At 40.2% G+C, this 14,976-nt stretch overlaps 1 long non-coding RNA gene across 1 annotated transcript in view; it reads right to left on the reverse strand.

The window, feature by feature from the left end:
• Nucleotides 1–3,889, reverse strand: part of LOC142070836 (uncharacterized) — a 31,513-nt gene extending 27,624 nt beyond the window's left edge. Inside the window, exons 1-2 of the long non-coding RNA XR_012666760.1 lie at nucleotides 3,698–3,889; nucleotides 3,175–3,256 (exon numbers count right to left, since the gene is read on the reverse strand). This is a non-coding gene — a long non-coding RNA (uncharacterized LOC142070836). The remainder of the gene's footprint in view (nucleotides 1–3,174; nucleotides 3,257–3,697) is intronic.
• Between the last annotated feature and the right edge of the window lie 11,087 nt (nucleotides 3,890–14,976).

Consider the following 14,976-nt stretch of genomic DNA (forward strand, 5'->3'; position numbering starts at 1 on the left):
AGGATTAGTATCTTGAGTGAAAATGTCGTATCTGAAAAATGTTGCTCAGTGAGCATGATTATAGCACAATTCCTGTATTTTTGTGTAAACTTCAAGGATACCTCCTGTCTGTATTTATTCAAGTTATATATCTAGATTGCTTTGTAAGTACATACAGTACAATATCTTATTTAAATGCTCAACACTTCAGGTTAGACAACTTTTTTCATCAATCTAAGCACTCACTGTCAACTCAAAAGTACCAGTCAACATCCTTTCATCCTTGTTCAATATTGTTCTTGTTCAAATAACTCTGCACCAGTAGGAGCCATGTTCACTTTTACATAATTAGAGCCAATGGAAATCATTAACAACAAGATATTTGGGTCCAAATTCTTCCCTCACATCTATTCAGTTTTAAATGGCATGTCACTTTAAAATCACTTCACTGTAATCTGAAAACGCATGCATACAAAGCACAGTGGATTACACTTTGCCAGCATGGGTTTCCAAATCAAAATATTGTGGCTTCAAAGGGGGTAAATCATTGCACAAGCGCATTGAAATAATTAAGACTGAACAGGTAATTGAAGGTAGAAATTTGCCTTTTCATATAATTTTAATTAACTTAATTTAAACTGGCTTGGATTTTAGGAACAAGGCAGAGCCAAGCAAAAGTGCTTTTTCAGATTGCTGATTTACTTTTTCCTTCCTCACTACCTGTTATGCTCCCGAGGCAGTTGTCATTATTCCCCAGCCGACCCTGAGTCACATGAACAAACCTAAGATAACCAGCTAATACTTTCTCAGAGTGAAACTGACAAGGATGATTGATCCAGAACCAAACGTACCCTCAACAATGGGCTTTTTATGTTTTGTTTATATTGTAAGTGTTGGGGTGAGGGAGGGAATAAAAAGATCTTTAAATTTGGGATGACACTGCTAAATATTCTAGCTCCTCAGCTTCTGCAGATAACACAACTATAGTCATTGTTGTACTACTACACATTTCAAAATATTCTGTCAGCTCATAAGAAGTGAGGAAGTAAAGAATGTACAGGAATGGCTTGATATGTTCTTGCATATTTATCTGCAACAGCAATAACAGCAGCATCTAGTTTTACACACAGAATATGAAGGATATATTTACATACTGACTTTTAGGAAAAAGACATTTCAAAGACATCTGCATGTGTATGCACTGGATCACTCAATCCGACAGAATGAGGATTGCAACATTTAACATCGCGGCTCCTGAGTCTTTTCCTGATCAGAGGGATGTTTAAAATAAATTGTGGAGTGAGGGAAAGAGAGGAAAGAGGTTAAGCCAAGTGTTCTGCAGATCTGCGTTGACAGTGTCCTTTGAACTAGCAGTCAGGCCAAACAGGAACCAATTCATCCTCAGAATGCCAAAGAGGTGCTGATGTCTTTGAAATATCTGCTTCAGAAACACCTTCTCCCAGGCAAACCAGTCAGGAGGATTTGTTGTTTTAACAACCCCTCAGCCAGCCTGACATTGATTTAAAACTTGTCATTTCTAACAAAATGCCAGCCCGTATGCAGGACCTTCTCTGGAGTCCCTGTGAGCACAGAGAGTTCCATGTGCAAATAAATTGGTTAGTCTCTAAGGTGCCACAAGTACTCCTTTCCATTATGTGAATGTTGTTAGTGTCACATAACACACATTTTTATGCAACCCAATGTATTTCTCGATTACTGTGAATGTGAAAATGTATTCTTCATCTTTCCCACCTAGAAGCTGTATTTAATGAGGAATATTATTTACGTTCATCAGTAATGGAACCCAATATTGAATGAATCTTATCACTGAAAAACAAAAGAACTCTGACACAAGTTCTGTAGTATCTGGCTTTTCAACTAGGGATTAGGCAAATGGTTCTTTAAATGATAACAACTGCTAATCAAATCTCTCCATTGAAGGTGTATTTTTTTTTTTTGAGAATAGGTATCCTTGCTCCCTTCCAACAAGCCCCCCTTTTATTCTTCCCAGTCCTCATGGCCTCACAACAGTATTGATCCATCTTTTCTTATTTGAGAAATCCTTTTCCTGCTGCCAAGTATGAGAGAGAGAGAGAGTGTGTGTGTGTGTCAGAGAGAGAGCGAGTTGGGGAGGGCGGATTATCTCAGCAGCATCCCCTAGCCCAAAGAATCATTACTGATTCCCCAGATCTCCTACTTATTTGGAAAGAGGAAATAGGTCTCCAGCAGCTTCCTTCTTATAATTCTTCAGAGAGTAGTAAAGAAGGGTAAGTCTGTGCTTTCAGTTCCCATTCTTATACTTTGGTGAAGGAGAAGGCTGGCTAGGAGCAGCAAATAGCCAACATTGTCTGTGGCTATCTGGAGGAGATAAGGAAAAGCAGTGTTCCTGCTACCCCCTTTAAGGCTGCAGAGGCAGAAGGGGAAAGATTCTTTGACAGCACCCTCTGAGGTAAAGAAGAAAAGAGATCTGAAAAGGCTGGCCCAATCTAGTGAATACCACATTTTTCAGTTAAAAAGTAGTGTGATTATTACAGACTTCTCCAGTACTGGCTCAAAACTCAGCCTTTCTTTTGATACAAACTCAAATTTTGTGCTTTCCTGCATGCACTGTGGCATATGTTCAATTAAGTTGTTGTGTTTGCATAGACATGGACACCTGAGCAATGAAGAGCTGGGTTGTAGCCATATAGTGTCAGTTACACATGAAAAAGAAAGGTTTCTTTTCTTTTCTTTAAGAAGTGACCTCTTAGCAGCAGCTGAACAGCCAAAGGAAATTTGTAACAAATCTTCCCAGAAACCACACGTTAGGGGTCACTGCAAATATAGTGGATGTTTAATGTGTAAATTTTAAAAATCACTGGACTTGTGTTTATGTCACTTTTCCATTTATTCCACAGGTAGAAGAGTGAAAACACGCATCTAGTGTTTTGACCGCTTTAGAACCTTTTCAAGCTCATACAGAACTATAGCTGTTCTGAACAATGAAATACTTCCTGGCATCAGTGCTTTCTTACAACTTAGTGCTGCAGGATTCCCTCCACCATCCAAACAAGATATGGCAGCACAATTCTTCAGTCAGGTAACCTTCAGAAACCCAGTTTGGATGCAGCATACAAACCCTACTAACCCCACACCCCCCAAAAATATTTGCTCATACGCAGTTATTCAATAAACATTGAACCAAAGTTAACTCACCTTCTGCCTGCAGGCTGGCTTTGTGTCCCACTGGCTACTGGGTGATCAGCAGATAATCAGGAAGTAAAGAACCTCAGGAGACCTATGAAAGACAATGAATATGTTAAACAATTTTGGCCCAGATTGCCCCTTCCTATGAGAAAATCCATGTGAAGTGACACAGAAGCAGGAAAAAGTCATTTCCATATAATGGAGCATCCTCTGAATTTTCCTACTGGGAGAGAGGTTTGCCTCCCTCTCCATCTCTATAGAAACAATCCCCGTGATCCTTCATCATCCATGTGAATCTCAGGGAATCTGAGAGAGTCTGAGGTAAAATGCAATGCAAATGAAATGCAAATCACTATCTTCATGCTTACCTCCTGGCTCCTTGTGGCTATTCTTTGGCTCTCTGTCAATATGTGCTAGAGCTATGTTAACAGGTGTTCCCCTGTGGGCACCAGCCCCAGAAGCCCCTCATATAGGGATATTCCATTGTGTGAAGGGCACTCCACCAAGGGGTTCGTACAGCCTCAGGACATACCTTTTCTGTGGATCCTCTGTAGTCCTACTTCCAGCATGAGTCCTGAATCACACCAAGAGCCTTCTGTGGGATTCAAGGAAGGGGGGAATGATGCCATGGGACACTTCTGTTCAGATTAGGGCTGGTCCTCATGCAGAGAATCCCCTCTGTTCATACATCAGGGTCAACAACTGGGCTCTAAGAACTTCATGAAATCCCTGCTATTCAATAGATGATAATAGTAGAGTCATTCCATTAGAAAAGTTTTTGGGTTCATTTTGTTCATTCTTTATCATCTCCACAAATCTATGCTGACTGAATAGCATTCTGAATCACTGTAGCTTTAATTAAAGTAATCCAGCAGCCCTGGTGCCCTAATCAAGCTGACTTCAATTCCCCTCTCCAGTTTCACATTCTCCCACCATCTGTCCAGCTTTCCTCAAGCATGGCATCAGTCTCCACTTTTTCTATCCACATTCTCCTCCTTAGGTGTCCTACTTATCTCTTGTTCTGCTTCAAAATTTTCCTACTTTTAAAAACTCTCCCTGGACTTCCTCCACACTCTTTTTCTGACCTATCACCCACCTACTTCCACAAACACTCGCTCTATGCCTTTAAAGTTTTCCTCTTTTGACAGTTCCCTCAATTTCCAGAGTTTGAGTTGGTCATCTTTGTGCTGCACCATCCAATTCCTACCCCTCTCAACACATTTCATTCTTTACTTTTGTCCTTAAACCTTCCTTTTCTCTTTAAGGACTAAATTCTGACTCTTCTTCTCATGTTGAATAGTAACTTGGACCTTGTCTACACTGCACAATTAAGTCGACCTATTAAAGTTAGGTTGACTTATAGCCACCTCCATAATTACTGCAGTGTTTCATATCCACGCTACCCTCCTTCTGCCCATAGTGCACATCCTCACCAGGAGCGCTTCCACCGACAGGGGAAGGATGAGGGGATGAGAGCCTGGGCTGTCAGCTCTGCACAGAGCTCCCAGCTTGGAGCCTGGCTGCCCAGCACTGAGAGCTCAGGCTGTCAGCTCTCTGCGGTGTGATAGCCCAGCTCCAGGCAGCCAGGCTCCCAGCTGGGAGCGCTGCATGGAGCTAATAGCTCGGGCTCCCAGTGTCAGGCAGCGCAGTGCTGACAGGCGATGTAAGTAATGAAGTGTCTGCACAGACACGGCACCACCCTAACTACACCAACTTCAGCACTGCTGCTATGGTGGAGGTTGAGTTATTAGGTCAGTGTAGTGGGGGACTTACATTGGCAGAATCAAAGCTGTAGACATTTACAGAGTTAGGTTGATATAAGCTGCCTTACATCAACCTAAGTCTGTGGTGTAGACCTGGCCAAACTCCACAAGTGGCCCCATTAAAGTAAGTAAACCTACTTGTGGAATAAGATGCTACTCAACATGAGAAAAGATGGCATAGTCTGGCCCAAATTATTATTTCCTCTGCAAAGCATTTGGGGATATTAAGGACATAACATAGAAATCTATATTGTATTCCCTTCCCTTTTTCAGCAAGTATCTTTCAATGCTTTTGTGTCATTTATAAATATTGCGGTAAAGTAAATTCCTCTTGATATAAATGCAATTTTTAATTTAATCTTCTGAGACGCTGATGCAGTTTCATTGTGAAATGACTGATCTCCGTGTAACAACACAAAACTGAATGACAGTCAAACCCTGAGAACTGTAAGGACTGCAGTAAAATATTGTACTATCGGTGCTATACTTATGCAAACCGATTGCAAAATTATGGCAAATGAATATGAACTTATTTATTGCTGACACTAAGGTTCAGTGTTTTAAAATGAGAAAATTCTTCAGTCAGCTAAATGATATTAAATTAGTCATTTGAAAATGCATTTTCAACTTTGGAAATTAAAATAATTTGTAGGATGTTATAAATAGAAGTAATTAAAAGTCATCATTTCTGTTGAATAAAAATTGTATTATAAATCCAATATGAATGCACCAAATATTTCATGAAAATGTGCCTAACATATTGCAAACGTTACACCATTACAGGAGTTACATTCCCAGCTTCTACCTGGGGATCAACTATTCTACAGTAGACATTTTGCCTGACCTTCTAGTCTGAAGTTCCTGCTTACTATTCTGCAGTTAGCTTTACTGCAAGCCTACTTGTCAAACCCATGGGTCATGTTCTCCCAATGCCAGTGATAATCTGAAGTATGACTGTCCAGAATGCCTTACCAAAAGCAAGCGGTGGGAGTCATTCTCCTGAAAAAGCGTGGAAAGAAAACAGAAACAAGAGATGAACATGACAAAGCTCAGAGTGTTCTGAGATTTCTTTAGGCATCTAAATGCTTCAATTATCAGAACCTGTTGATTCCCACTAGGTCAGACCCAGTTCCCTCCCTCTCAACAGAAAACCTTCCCACTGAGCTGAATTGTCTTTGAGGAGGGAGCTGAGCCTAAATAGGCTTCTCTGGCTGACCTTGAGTGTGGAAGGGACAGAGAGTTCGTCCTTGGCCCTTCTGTCTTGTTCAAGTGCCATTTGGAGCAAAGTACTTGGCCTCATCCCCAAAGAGCACTGGATATCTTCATAGGAGGGGAGGAATTCAGGCCACACCCTTACTATTATAAACAGCGGGGATGGAGCCCAACACCAGTAGCACCCTCTCTCTTAGGCCCACTGCTACATTATATAAATCTAGCACATTCCACATTTTTGCTCCAGAGCACGAGGGGTTGGATTTAAACGGCAATCACATTTGCCAGAGGTGCTAGTGCGGCACTCCAAAGGTAAGGGAGTAAGAAAACTCAGCAGTGGCCTGATTGGTGGGAGCAAATAGATTGTGAGGAACCTTTGCCCACTCTTTTAACTTTAAAGGGGCTCAGACATTGTTCAAACAGATGGGCAAAAGTCCAGGCTCGTTCTTACCTTTAAGGCAGCCTGTTCTCTCATCCTCAATAATGAGCCAAAGAAAGGTTTTTAATCATGCAAGTGCAAGTGCTGTAGTCCTGATGTGCCTCTCTGGCAGAGCTGCTCTCTTCAGACAAAATCTAGTAACATGGTGTTTGCATTTGTGTTTGCATTCTGCCTCTCCAACAGCAAGTCACTCTGGCCTTTTTCCAGAAGGTTTTGCTTAAACTGGCATAAATCTGTGGAAATTGCTATCAGACTATCAAATTGTATAAGGGTTCTGGATGCATCATGATGTTCCATAACAGCTTGTGTAATTTGATTCATCACATCATGTTGACTCATGCTTAAAATGATATAACCTGCCAAATGACACTGTGTTGCAATGTTGTGACAATGGCTCAAAAATTAAACCTTCCTCTCCCGCCCCCCCATAATGCTATAGTTTGCTAATAAATCAGACAGTTGGTTACAGAGATTTGTGTTACTCATCGGCTTCAAACTCTCCCTTGTTTGCTAGAGCCCAGAGTGGTTTTGCTCTGTTTGGCATATCTATATAAAAAGCGTCTTGCCTTATTAACCAAGTCTCAAGAGTAAGAATTTGTTGAAAAAGACTCAAAATGGTGAGAACCTAGGTCTATGTTCAGCTGATTGCACATGTTACTAGTTGAGATACATACCTGCAGCAAAAAAAGAATTGACCCCTCCCTGTGGCAGAAAGAGGGACAAACCTGGACATTTCCCTTTAGATATGAAAATATGATAGCATTGGAAAACATATTCTGAATAATTTAGAATTCACATCCTGTCCCTACCAAACTCCTTGTGAAAAAGCGTTCTAGTTTTTCCTACTGAAATAATTTCTGGTAATTGATGAATTCTAATGACTAATCACTGCCTTTTCTTTAGGCTTCGTTTTCTTAAAAACTTACTGAAACATTGAAGCTAGTTCTTTTTAAAATAAAAAGAAAAGACAATGGGTGTATTTTTGTTTCATGGATGTTGCAAGCAGGTGAGAATTTAACAATTGGTTCATTTTTGTACAAGTAGTGCCAATTTTATGCTGTTTAAGCTTATTATCTAATTGCATGCTTGTGCTGGCTTCAGAAATAGCATGACATTAAGTCAGACTTGTGCTGCATTCCCCAGCAGTGGAATATTCAATTATTTGTTCTGACTCATGTAATTCCCTGTATTCCAAGCTTGTTAATGTCATTACAGGGCTGAAATAAAGTGATTACTCTAAATGAGTATTTATCCAATAGGCAATGCAATTCCTGCGCCCTCCAGCTGACAATAGATGATTATGAACGTTCTTCCCTTCTTCCCGTCCCCCCCACCCCGATTCCCTCCCCTGTCAAGAAGGCACCATAACATTGTGGTGCTCTGTGAAATACTGTCAGATGGTGTAAAATATATATATAATAAAATAAAAAGAAGTGCAACCTCCCCCAGCAGAGTTAAAGCTAATGACCACTGCTTCCACTCCCAGTCAGTGATGACAGGTTGAACTAACTGATAATGGCATGCCTGCTGTTGAGCTGGCCACTTACGTTATTTCTCTTGACATGGTTCTGGGGAAGGCCTAATTTTTTTGACATTTGACCATGCAAATTTGAGTCCTGATACATTATTCTGCATTTACATCCTCCCAGTGTTGCTGTTTAAAATGTGCTACAAGCTCCTTGAGCTCAGCTAATAAAGGCCACAGAATGAAAGAAAGTTAAATATGAATGTAAGAGGAAACCTAAATGAAGGGCTAGCTTGTACATCTCAAAGATAACCTTCTGGAAATGAGCAAGTAGAAAATCCTTTTCAAAGCAAATGGTAAAAAGTGTAACATCATTTTTTTCTACAAAAATTCAAAAAGACTCTAAAATATTCACAAAAAGGAAAACATTACATATTACATGGACATTTCTCCACTCAGCAATTCAGCTGGATGTATTTTAAGCCCATTAATCACTTTTAATAGTATACCTTCCCCAAAGAGCTGGAAATTCATAATGCTGCATTAAATACAGGAGAAATTTTGGCAGTCTCCCTCTCTCCTCTCATGTGCTGGCTCTTCTCCCCTCCTCCCCCTCGTAAAGCTGAAGCACAAAGTTATTGATTGCAAGCAAACTCACTTTTTTCATTCTTTCAAAAGAAAACCCACTGTATGAATTTAGCACTTATGAAAGATGACAGATTGAAAGCCCTGGGGAGTTCATTTCTTTATTTAGGCACAGAAAAGGTGTGGCCAGGGCAGTGGAATTATAAGTCTCTTGCCTCAGACCCAAACTAATATGGTTTACATCCAGAGCATAAGGACAGTTCAGACTCTCTCAGCCATTCAATTTGTGAAGTCACTTAGTTGCAGTATAAACTAGGACCTTGTGCCTATTTTGTTCCCAGTTGTTTGAGGAGAGAACTAGATTCCATGGGGCTTTTTTTAAAGATTTGGACCTTAAGAGGAACTTAGTATCCTTTCTGGAGAGTTGTATGGATGGAACTGTGAGAAAATCAGTCTGAGTTGACCCCGCCTGGTTAGATTGTGCCAGTTTTACTGTTCCTGCGCTTTCAATGGCTCTTATATGCATTTTGGTTCAGTAGGAAAGGTACAGGAATAAGAGTCAGGAAAGCCAGCTGTGTTCTGTTCCTTGATTTATAGCTGGCTCATTTCATTACCTTGAGCAATTCATGTAGGGCCTGAACAAGCTTCCATTGAAGACAGTGGGAATCTTTCCATTGATTTCAATGGGCTTTGGATCAGGTGATTACCAGTACTTCACTTTTACATAGAAACCTCAGAAACCAAGATTGCCCAGACAGGATTCCAATGTATGCCTCCGGTGAAATACACAAAGTAGGATTATCAGTTGTTTCTGAAACATTGCAGTACCAGGAAGCTATTGGACCTTGCCAGCCACTCAGCAGCTAACCTTTAAGGGTTTTATTTTACTGAAGTGTTTATTTTCTTGGATACCAGAAGGTACCTTCCTTAGAAGCCTAAAACTTAATTTCACTTGATACTTCATTAGTAAACCACTCTATTTCAGCTTTTTTCTGCTTAAGAAGGCATAATAAAAATAGCTTAAAAGAAGAAGAAAAGTTTTTTCTTTCACCTTATAAAGCACAGCATGTCATTTGTAAATTACACCACAGAAAAGAGCAATCTGCCATGAACAAGAAATGTTTGATCACTGAGTAATTTTGGACTCTAATCAAGGCTCTTTACTATACATCTACTGCACCCTCGTTGTTAATTATACTCATTTGCATTATTCTTACTTTCATTTTAACAAGTTGTGATTCTAAGTGCACCAACAACTGCAATACAGAATACAGAGCATATTCCCTAGGCTATTGGTACTGTGCACTAATTACACAACTTTAAGATGCAGTGATGATACATAATATCTAATTATTAAAATTTTAGTACACTGTTTCAAAGGTAACATATCAACTCGTGTCAACTCATGTCAAAGGCAAGTTAAGGAATCTAATACGTTCTGTTTTGTTCTTTAAATTTTCTAAAATTCTTTGGCACCAAGAATCAGTTTTCACATATATTAGCTATAAATTTAAATCCAGGTCAGATTGAACATTACTATGACCAAGAAATCATTGCTATCATTGTCCTACATGAACTAGAATGGTGGCTTCAGTTAAATTCTTTTGAATAAGTAACCATCTCACAAAATCATGCCATTTAACATGGTATCCATCATCAGATCTGGCACCAGTTGGCAACCTTGTTGACTGTATGATAACAGCGAGGACATGTAGACTGAACTACCTTCTTTCTCTTAGTAAGGTCCCTTCAGAAGACAATTGCGGTATACTGAGGCCATAACCAGTTGCTGATTCTCAGCTTCTCCTTTTCCCCTCTTTTGGGCTGCCATGGGTGACTATGTGAGGGATAGGAGCCATCCTCTGCTATCTGCTCCCCCAGGCTCAGGTATAGACAGTAAAGTTCCTGTCCTGCTCTCCAATTTTACCAGAACTGTCTGGATTTTTCTTAAGATGTTCCACTGTTCTGGGATATGTTTTCAGGACCCCTAAAATGTCCCAGTTTTCCTTTTCATCAATTTATTTTATAACCAATTACAAAATATGTGTTCAAGTTGTACAACTTCACAAAGCAGAATTTTTTCCTGTGTTTACCTGGAACAAATAGTCCATTGTAATGAGTGTTCAGTGTAATGAACACTGTTTGGAGTAAAAAGCTGAATGATGCAGTCACAATCAGTACTGTTCTTTCACTTAAAGTTAATGACACTTGTGCAGTGTTTCATCATAACTCACCCAGAACTTCATAAAAGTTACTAGAACAAATCCTCTGCTCTTAGAAATGTCCATGTATTTCTGTTTAGTCAGAAGCTGGCTGTAATGACCAAGCACATTTTAAAAAAAATTCTGTACATTTGTTTGTACTAGTATTTCACAACTAAAATATATTACCCACAAAAACATTTATTGTTCAGCAAATATGCCCACCTTAACATCTGGCTCATATCTGAGCAGCTCCTGGCCCTGAAAGGGAAGCAGTCAGGCATGCAATGCCCCTATCTCCTACCCATTTTAAAAATCAGAGGGCACAGTTCTGGGAAAACCTTCCTAATTGAACAATTTTCTTTTTAATACAGTAACTCTTGAGTATCACAGTTTAGACCCTCGAGGACTACAAACTGAACACCAATGTGGACATTTAAAAGCAACAGCCAAACCCCCCAAATTTAATGTCTCATTCTCTTTGCCTATGAATGTTCAACAGGATTCTGAAATCCTTTATTTGATTAAAAAACAATCCATCTGTAACAGAGTTGGCACCCACGTCTCACAAGTGCCCCCCTGTTTGAGTGTGTGCTTGCAGTTTCTCAGTTTGTGGTGCTGTAACAGCATGGCACCCATCTCTCATAAGCACCCCACCCCCTTGGTCAATGGATTCTTCAGCTAGTCTTCAGTGACTCAGCCTTCCAGCCAAGTCATGTGCACTGTCTGTAGGTGGAACAGAACAAACCCCTTCCAGCATATACAGTTTTTACTTTTTCCCAACCCTGATATGGGGCTGTACCCCCAGGGCTTCCTCCCTGGAGACACGCTTTCTGTAGCCCTCCCAGGGCTAGTCTGAGCAGCCAGCCAGGAGCTCCTTCTTAGCTCCCCCCGTCCTTGCCCACACTGAGCTGTCTGGGATCCTGCTGCTCTTTCAGCCAGCCAGGAACACAGTTCTCTCTCCTCCAGCTCCAGGCAGCAATTGACTGACTTGTTCTCTGCTGCTTCTATTTATATGGCCCTTCAGCAGCCACTCTGATTGGCTGCTTCCCATGCAGCCACTCTAGGCTGCTTGGAGGACGTCTCTTCTGCTCCTTTCTGGGACAGGGTGTGGCAGAACCCTGAGGCCTCCAGCAGGGGGCTTCTAGGCCTAGTCCACCCAGTCACACCACCCTGGTAATGTATTTGCTAGAAAAAACATTGCAAACAGTCCAGTATTCATAAGAAAACCAATAATAATAATCTAGTGTGAGCAAGCAGAGATTTGAGGCCAAATGGTGGCTGGTCATTCTAGGGCATGTGAGATGGGCAAGAGGTCTCAAGACAGGTAAGGCAGGATTTTGGCTCAACCCTCCCTTCTGCACCAGCATGGCTGAAAATGCCTTTTCTGATGGAGCACTTTCTACAGCCTTTAAAAGTGTGCTCTCCAATTCCTTTGGAGATAGTCTGCTGCCCTCAGACACAATGGTTCCTACAGCTACTGCTGGTGCAGTGGCCCCTTCTCACCCCCATCCTTTCCCTGTGGCCTGTGCCTTACCAGCTATAATATGGACCTTCGTTTTTGTTTAGAAAAACTATAGTTGTGATTGTGCTTTTTGTTTCATCAGAAGAAACTCACATCTGGGGTAAAGTGAAAGGAGTACTTAGTAGCTGTAATATCTGCGATGAAGCATCTATGTGCCCATGTCTTCTTTCTGAACACTGGGGAGTATTGTCTGCAGAAGAGAAATATGAAAGCATAGTGACTTGAGGGATGATGGGGAAAGAGACAGAGCCCATTAACCAAAGATAGAAACTCCTTGAAGATGTCCTTTCTTCCACTTATTACATTTGAAGCAATTCCATGGGTCTAAATGCTACTCAGTAGTTATCTAGTTAGATAGGTAATGGATAAACCAATTAATGTAAACTTAAGAGGTTTCTATACTTACTCAAGTTGTCTCTTTATTATAGAAAAGGGACTTTTTCAACTCTCAGATTATTCAAAAATATTTCCCATTTGAGCACTTGAAGGTGGAACTGAAGGGTGAAAATATATGTTAACAAGTGAGCAATGGAAAGAGTGTGGTAGAGGCCATGCAGTTAGAGTTAAGGTATATCAGTTGTGTTACAGGGTTTGGGATGCAAGACAGACCAGAAAGCAGTTGTATCACCACTGAAACCCTGGGTGCTTCACAATGCTTTGCTGTTATCACTCCAGGCTGGGATGCTCACAAAAAGTCTACCAGTATGCATGGGTGTCTGTGTGCTAGACAGACCTGGTTCAGCAGCTCTGACCCCCACAGCCTGTCTACAGCCAAACAGTCCCATTCTGGCTTCCACCAGCCTGGGTTAATACTTGCAGGGAGACCCCAACACACTGGTCTTAAACTTTCTTGTGCTCTGCCATGTCCATCCCACTCCTGGGCAGTTCAGAGAAATAATAAGGTTCATTTGTTCCTCTAAAGACACAAAAGCTCAACCCAGCTTATAACTGGGGTAAATATACCTTCAATTTAAACACAGCACTGGGTTTTTTATAGTGAAAATAAAACAAATGTATTATGGGACATAGATTAAGCAATGCCAAGTAAAAAAAAAATAAAGTCAGAAATGGTTACAAGCAAATCAAATTGAAAACACATCTAAAAATCTAGAACTTAATCTAGCTAGATACGAGCTTTGTTCAAGATGGATTCTCACATATATTTAGTTTCCAGAGATTTCAACCTCCCCCTGGTTGAAAGACCCATCTTTTTCAGATTGCAAGAGCTCTTTTCCTTTGTACCTGTGTCGTGATAGATGCCAAAAATGGCTTCCGTCTTCGCTTATATCTTCCAAAGTTCAATGACTTCATTTCAAGAGACAGGATGACCTCATGCTGTTTTTCCCTTCCTGTGGGCTTCTTATCCCTGTCCCTGAAAAAGTAGATATCACTTCTTTCTGCTTTATAGTTTAGTTTTAATCTGATTTTATACCTTGTAACAGTGTTGCTTAAATTGTGAGACTGGCTTTCCTTAGGGAAACTCGAACTAGCCCATGAAAATATTTTAAAAAATAATTAATATAGTAACTTTTCTTTCTTTCTCTTTAGAACTCCACGAAACCAGATGCTGTAACAATATTGATTACTGGATATTGAATAACAAATATTCATTGGATGACTCCTCATCTACTTTCTTCATGTGAAAATTAATTCACAATGAACAATATTATTAGGATGCTCTGTTCATATTCAGTTAGCACAAAATTGAGATGTTAAGAACAAAATTAATCAAGGAACCAAAAAGCATATGAAGAGAAAAATATTTTAATTGACGCTATGCCAATGCTAGGAGCCTGGGTAACAAACAGGAGGAATTGGAATTGTTCATTTCTCAGCATAAATAGATCTAGCTGTATAATCAATGGTTATAACCTATTTAGGAAGGATTGAGTGGGCAAAAGGGGAGGAGGAATGGTACTCTACGCCAGAAGTGGCACTACTAGTGTTCAAGTCACTAATAACTCAGAAGAAAATTATCTTGAATGCGTATGGATCAATGTCCAAACAAATAAAGTACAATATGGGGTACAAGTTGGTGTATGTTACAGACCATCAAACCACACTAGGGGACAAGATGACAAGCTCCTACGCACCTATCTGTAATGTGTAGGGGGAAAAGCTGTGTGATCATGGGGAACTTCAGTTTGAGTGATACATCCTGGAGCTCCCATGTTGCCAGTACTAAAACATCCTTGGAATTTCTAAATATTATAGACAATAATTTCCTAACGCAAAAAGTATTGTATCCAACATGAGGGAATTCGATATTAGACCTCATCTTACCACCTAAAGAGGAACTGATCACAGAACTAAAAAATAATGGTAACTTAGGTACAGGTGATCGTGACTTGATCTCATTTATAATGTGCAAACAGAATAAAGTCCAGATCAGTAATATATATACTTGGTGCTTTAAAAGGGCCAGTTTCACAAATCTAAAAACGCTTAAGAATCAAATCATCTGGGAGAAAGAATTTAATTAGAAAACAGTTAATGATAACTGGGAATTGTTTAAGAACACTTTACTAGATGCTCAAAAAGCCACAATACCACAATCTTTAGAAGGCTGTATTGGTTAAAAAAATTACCTAGTTTAGGGAGAAAGTGAAAACAGCTATCAT

Source organism: Caretta caretta, chromosome 2, assembly GCF_965140235.1.
Source record: "Caretta caretta isolate rCarCar2 chromosome 2, rCarCar1.hap1, whole genome shotgun sequence".
NCBI lineage: Eukaryota > Metazoa > Chordata > Testudines > Cheloniidae > Caretta > Caretta caretta.